Genomic DNA, 6,769 nt, shown 5'->3' with positions numbered 1-6,769 from the left:
ACATGTTTTTTAATTGGAAGGTATAAAACAAGGCTTTCCCCTCTCATTTGGACATCCATCCCTATAACACACACACATGAAATTCAACTCAACATCAAGCAATCAAGAATTCAAGTCAAGTGAGCAAGTAAATCAATCTTCCTTTAAGCATAGGAGCAACAATAAGGTCAAGATTCAAGCATTGGACTTGACATTCATGTTCCATGTTGTTGAAGACTTTAAAAAACCCCAATTTCATGTGGAGACAAAAAAAAATTCACAAGGAGGAAACATGTATGGAGCAGTGATCTTAATAATAAGAACTATTGATAGCAATGAATCAATCCCCCATTGGAGTGCAAAAAGTTAAAATGACTAGGGCATGGGAAAAATGGTCTTAACATTTTAGGAGCTCTTTCTAGGAACAAGTTTGAATCTGCCAATATTGCTCAGATCCAAGTTCGTGGCTCAATCCCGCAACTATAGCTTATTGTTTCCGTATTTTTACCTTCATTTTCAACAATTTTACCCTAATTTCAGCAATTCAACTTACAAAAGAGGGTTATTCATCTAAAACCCCCAATCCAATCAGAATTCTTAATCTGAATCCTTGTTGGTTTATGACTAGATCTATTGGATTGGAATCCTCTTTTGAATGTATTAGTTCCTACGTAAAAATTAACTGTTTTCATCCTTCTATGGTGGAAACCCTAATTTTTCACCACTAGACCATGGAATATTGACTAATAATGCAAATAGATGTTCATCAAAAATTGAATTATCTACTAATAGATCTTTTAATGAGGTTGTTATCCTTAAGATAAAATTTGCTACCACATTAGCCTTACCAGGCTTGTCAACAATAGTGATGTCAAACTCTTCTAACAAAAGCAACCATATGACAAATCAAGCATTTTCCACATATATATTTGTGAGATAGTGTATTGTTGCATGGTCAGTGTGAACAAAGATAGAGTAACCAGAGATATAATGCCTAAATTTTTTTATTACATAAACAATAGCTAGCATTTCATTCCCTATGACTATATAGTTAACCTCGTCCCCCTATAATCTCTTACTAATATAGTAAATTTTATTTTATAAATTACCTTCGTTTTTCCCATTACTACTCTACTACAAAGTCATACGCATTTTTTTGTATGTGTAAAGGGAGATTCCAATTGGGTCCTCTTAGCATTGGTGCTTGTTTGGGGGTTCTCTTCAATGCTTCAAAGGATTATTGATAACTTGTAATCCATTCAACTTACACTTACTAAAGATAGGTTCAAAAAAATTACTAAAGTCCTTTTTTAAGTTCATGTAGTAGTCTGCATGTCTAAGAAATCTTCTTATACCTCTTTTTTTTTTTGTGGTATTGGAAGTCTTGAAATGGTCTCAATCTTGGCAGGGTCAACTTGAATTGCATTGATTGAGACAAAGTGACCAAGGACAAAACCCTCTTCCATCATCATAAATAATTTCTCATGACTAAGGGAAAGGTTATTGTCTTGACACTTTTGGAGTACCTTTTTAAAAAATTTCAATGCCTCCTCATTGGAGTTTTTATAAGTAGTAAAATCATCCATGTAAATTTCCCTTATATCATGGATTTTTTTTGAAAAGATGCTTAAGACAAATAGTTGGAAGGTGGTTGGGGAATTACATAATCCAAAAGAAAATATTGAATAGGCATATGTACTCCATTGGAATGTGAAGATAGTTTTTTCTTGATCCTCAGGGGCTATCTAGATCTTATTGCAGTCGCTAAACCATCCAGAAAAGAGAAGTACCTTTTTCCAAGTACTAAATCTAAAACCTAATCAATGAAAGGTAGGGGAAAATGGTCCTTCCTAGTTTTTGCATTTAGCTCCTTGTAGTCTACACATACTCTCCCTTTACCTCCCTTTTTAAGCATAATGAACAGGGGGATACCCATTCACTATCTGAAATAGGTTATATGCGGAGATGAGAAAATGGTTAGGGTGCTCATATTCATGTATTAATCATAAAAACACAAATAAAATCATAAATATGCAAATGACACTTTATACCTTCTTCTTCTCCCTCGGATTGAGCTTGAAGAGGAGTGCACCCTTGATGTCCACTTGATTTTCTCCTTGAATGAGGATTGTGGATTTATCTCCACTACAAAACAAGAGATTGGATTGAATGATTGAATAGTGTGAAATGGATTACCTTGGATGAGGTTAGATTTTGGTATTATGATGGTACAAGGGATGATTTGGGAGCTTAAATTAGCAGCATAAGATTGCATTAAAAGTGGATAATTTATGAAGGGAGAATACTCCAATTTATAGATTGGAGGAGCTCCCAAGTACATTGAGAAGATAAAAAGGAATATTAAATTCCTTGGGGGAAGAGAGGAGGAATTAAAAATTCTAGAATAAGAGGATGTGTGGGAAGACTAGATGAGAAAAGGAATTAAAAATTCCTTGGGAGTAGGATGCATAGGAATATTCAAATAATTTGAATTTCTTTGAAAGGATCAAAGTGGGTAGCATTTAAGATTAGAGGATAAGAAGGGAAAGCCATTTATGGAAAAGAGGTGACTCGTCCCTAATCAAGGTGATTAGGGATGTGAAAATGATTAAGGAGATTGATTAGGTGGCTTAATGAGTGATTAGAGTGCAAGTGGGAAAGTTAGGAGGATGGGACATGAGGAGAGAAAATGAGTGGAGGAATATAAAATTGGGGGAAATGAGAAGTTTGATTAGAATAAAGTTTATTAGGCTATATGATAGGATTAGAAAGAGTGATTTGTAGGAATCACATGATTAGCTTAGTTAATTGAAATTAACCAGCTCAGTGGGATTTAGAAGAAATAATTATTGAGATGACTTTAGAAGAATGGGGAAATAATTAATTTATGATAAATTAATTATTGGACTATAGTAATAAAATTAATTAAATTTGATTTAATTAATTTTAAGAGGAATAAGGATAAACATGATTAAATAAATTAATTATGTATAAAGGCTTAAATTAATTAAATATTTAATTTAGTTAATTTTAGATGTCTACATTTTTTGCCTCTTTGATATAGCATCATAAAATGATGTTATATCAAAGAAGACTAAAACATAGTGGATGGAAAGGATAAGGACTGGTACCATGATGCCCCATTCATAGGTGAGATGAGGAAGGATGATGAGGAGGTAGTGGTATGCCCCCTTGAGAGGACATGTGGGTTATAATAACATGGATGTGCTCTTGAAATGGATTAGAGGACTACAAGATTGAGGATGAAAGGATGTAAAAAGGATAAGGATGATGAAGGGGGAATGAATGAATTGCAGTCTCGAAAATAAATGAATGAATGGAATGAATTAAGTGGATGAGATTTATTATTGTGAAGATGTGGAGAGAAAACCTAGTTTTGATTTTGCAATGGACTATCTACACCACTAACTATAGAAGTTAGGATGTTGTGAATATCTTATGTGTGGAATAGACTCTTAGACACTAGGTGTAGCGTCCTAAAATTGTGACACTTGCAATTTTGACTGCATTTTGATCTTCACGATGGCGACGCAACACGCAACCTGAATGGAGACCCCGAAACCTGATTATGACACTGAAAACTGCATTTTCTTGCACCCTGGCCTGAACCTCCTTTGCACCCTGCTGTCCCGAGAGGTGGGACCAGAGCGCCCAGCGCCCTGGTCCCTGGATCCTATTTTGGGCCCGGTCTCTTTTGGACTTCGGGTCTTAATGTTTGCAAATTGGAAAATTATCTTTCCTGGTCGGCCTAAGGTCGGGAAAATCAGTCTATCAACCCTAATTGGCAAGTATATAAACAGCATTTTCCTCTTTCATTCGACATGACAGAAAAGGCGTGGAAACTATACTCAAGCATTCAAGCATTCAAGCATTCCTTCAAGTAATTGATCATTTCAAGTCTCCATTCAAGGCTAAGTGTTGCATTCAAGACAAGGATTCAACCATTGAAGAGGAGATCACATACTACATGCTACATACAACATACAACATACAACAAACAACAACATCTATACCTTCGCACATAAGGATACAAACATCCTTACAACAAGGTATTAGTACTTGTTTTACATTACATTTACAGCATTTCTCATTTCTTGGTTAATTCCAAAACCGGGGTTTGACCTAAAGGCAAACCCCTAATCCCTAACCCCCCAATCGTCTTCGCTTTTCTGTGTGTAGGTTGCAGGTACGCAGCTGAAATTGAAGATCTGGAATCCTTGTGCAGAGACGAACAGATCCCCCTTCGTTTCGCAGATTTTCCGGAGGACCGTGTGCACGCCGGGCGCCATCATCCCGACAACTTTTGCTCAAATTTGCAGGACAGCACCGTATCGACATTTTACTGCTAATTCCAGGTCCACAGCTTCATCCTATATCCCTATCTTAGTTTATAAGCGAATCTTTGTCACTTTCTATGCATTCCTAGCTTAATTCTTCTATCAACATTCTTTACAAAAGAGGGTAGCCTTGCTTTCTTAACCCTTGAAACACATTTAGCATCCAATCTTGCATTGTGTGGGATTCGATCTTGTGGGTTTCAACCCCTCTTTTGAATGTAAAGTCTCTCCCCTAAGTGAAAACCATCAACCCTAGTGAATCTCCCTTCTCTCTCCTTGGAGTTGGAAGAGGGGAGAGCAACTAGGGTTCGATCGCGATTTTCCGCTTTACACTAGGTATCTCAATCCACATAGGTTCACAAACACCGATGATGGTATAGGTGTGATACTATAGGATTGTACAAGAGAAACCATCAAGAATGCCATACCACAAAAACTATACCCCATTATACACTAATCAAGACATACCGAGATATAGGATGCCCAAGGTAGCCCTGAATAGGTATAGTCCTAGGACACAAGATAAAAATCAAAGAAAAAAGATCAATCATGCAAAAAACATGCACATGACCCACTGATATCTCTTTCCAAGAGTAGGACATGGATTAGGATAGTTTTTGAGACATGGGAAGGATACATCCCGATGGGTAGGTGATGGATTTGGATAAACTACTAGACATGGGAAGGATGCATCTTGATGGGTAAGGTGCAGATAGATTCATGGGAGGCAATAGATAAGAGAGTAGTGCAGGTTCTAGAGATGGGAGGATTGCCACTTGGATTTGGTTAACACATCACGGATGGGTGTTTGGATTACTCGTAAGTCAATATAAGTTCAAATATATGGGAAAAGCTCATTGTGATGGGGAAAGCTGTGTAAATGGGATAAAGATCAGTGTGATGGGGATCATAAATGGATTGGACAATATGGGAGGGGATTAATGATTGAATAGGATTGGATGGGATGGGGAATATGATTGGATTGCATTGGATGAGATGGGGAATATGATTGAATACAATAGGATTGGATTTTTGGATATAGGATAAATAGATTAGAACTAATGACAAGGGTGAACCAAGGCTTGGTAAAAGGATAGAATGGAGGAATAGATTTCTTGAATAGGAGATGAAGGGATTAATTAGATGGATAGTGATAGGATATGGAGGAGTAAAGCATGAAAGATAGGTGCAATGGGGATCCAAGAACTATTTTGCAAAGGAGTGAAATGCCCCACATTAGAAGTGGTGGAGTTAAGGATGGAAGGATGGTGGATAAAGGATGAATTGGATGGAAGGATAGTGTGAAATGGATATAGATTTAGGATTATATTTTTAAAAACATGCATATATATTATTTTCCTCTAGCATGATCAAGACAAAAGGTAGGAATGGAGGATGCATTTGGATAGGATGTAGGATATGATATGGGGGATATGGAGAGGATAGACAAGATCAAAGATAGGAAAGGAGGATGGACTTAGATAGAATGTGGATAGCAGATAGGGGATACAGAAGATGTGGATGGTAGGATGACTTGGATGAAGCTTGCCCCCAAGTGTATATTACAAGAGGATGAGGGGATTACACATGACACTTTTTTACCAATTTTTCATCATGGTACCGGTAGTTTATTGTAGATAAATGACTAAAAAACAACCAAAAATTGTAGATAAATGACTAAAAAACTACCAAACATTGTAGATAAATGACTAAATTTGATCACGTGACCACTTGTAGTTTATTGCCAGTCATAAATAAATTTGGTCATGTGACCACTAGTTGTTTTGATTGATCAATTTGGTCATTGATTTGGTCATTGATTTGGTCATCGATTTGGTCATTGATTTAGTCGTATATTTAGTTCCTAATTAAGTCACTAATTTAGTCATATATTTAGTCACTAATTTAGTCATATATTTAGTCACTAATATAGTCATATATTTAATCATTAATTTAGTCATTGATTGTTGTTATCTGGTCATTTATTTAGTCATGATAGTCACTAATTTAGTCATTGATTGTTGTTCTTTGGTCATTTATTTAGCCATATTAGTGATTTATTTAGGCATATATTTAGTCATTAATTTAGTTATATATTGAGTCATTAATTTAATCATTGATTGTTGTTAAATGGTCATTTATTTAGTCATCATAGTCATTATTTTAGTCCTTATTCTAGTCATATATTTACATCCATTGGTAGTATATTTAATCATTTTATAATGTAAAAATAATATAACATTAAACTTGAACTAGATCATAAAAGAAAATAAAAATATTATGTATGCGAACAAGCTACATGTTAGAATTTAATTATTGATTGAACATCATGACAAACAAGGTAATCTGCAATAAAAAATTATAATCCAAATATGTATATATAAATCAAGTTATAAGATGTCAAATTTGTCGAAGGCTATATATGTAAATAT

Source organism: Cryptomeria japonica, chromosome 6, assembly GCF_030272615.1.
Source record: "Cryptomeria japonica chromosome 6, Sugi_1.0, whole genome shotgun sequence".
Lineage (NCBI taxonomy): Eukaryota > Viridiplantae > Streptophyta > Pinopsida > Cupressales > Cupressaceae > Cryptomeria > Cryptomeria japonica.
This window is presented reverse-complemented; position numbering follows the sequence as displayed.